General features: G+C 36.5%; 1 non-coding gene across 1 annotated transcript; it reads right to left on the reverse strand.

Annotated features, from left to right (window-relative positions):
- Positions 1-214: 214 nt before the first annotated feature.
- Positions 215-307, reverse strand: TRNAI-UAU (transfer RNA isoleucine (anticodon UAU)). Its single transcript is given in 2 exon segments — positions 215-250; positions 270-307. It is a non-coding gene; the product is annotated as a tRNA-Ile (tRNA).
- Between the last annotated feature and the right edge of the window lie 420 nt (positions 308-727).

Genomic DNA, 727 nt, shown 5'->3' on the forward strand with positions numbered 1-727 from the left:
TTTCCATTGCTGTTTTGTTGGCTGACTGAAGGAAGATTTGCAGTGCATTTGAACCAAAGCAGATGTGTGCTGGCAACTTAAATACAAACTCATGTTTGTGTTTGTTTTTTCTTTCTTTCTTCCATCCTTTGTAATATCATATTAAATATTAAGGTAGCAGATTATAATCAATGACTTTTGTCATAAGAAAAAGAAAAAAAACAGTATACAAAGCTGCTCCAGGTGAGGCTTGAACTCACAACCTCGGCATTGCTCAACAGATACTGTCTTATAAGTACCGCGCGCTGACCAATTGCGCCACTGCAGCACATAGCAGCATAAATTAGTTATGCTTGATGTGGATTTTATTCAATACAATCAGTACAGTCATAAGAATTGAAAAAGAAAATCATTTTTGGTGATGAAAGATGAGCAACAAAGGAACATGCATGCCAGATGGCACTTGAATTAGCTGTCCAATGTGATAGAAAAGTGTAAAAAACAACAACAACAACATTGTTATCATAATAAATGTAATTTTTTAGCTTCTGTGGTCATTTTTTGCAAGCTAAACACTGCAACACTGTTCTACAGTTGTAGCAAGAATAAAATATCAACTCTAGTGATGAGACACTTGCTGTAATGACTTCTACCCCAGATGGGACTTGAACCCACTACCACTGACTTAGAAGAACAGTGCCTTATCCATTATGCCAGTGGTGTTTATTGATGTCCTTACCTAAGACTG

This window comes from Pseudophryne corroboree, chromosome 4 (assembly GCF_028390025.1).
Source record: "Pseudophryne corroboree isolate aPseCor3 chromosome 4, aPseCor3.hap2, whole genome shotgun sequence".
Taxonomy (NCBI): domain Eukaryota; kingdom Metazoa; phylum Chordata; class Amphibia; order Anura; family Myobatrachidae; genus Pseudophryne; species Pseudophryne corroboree.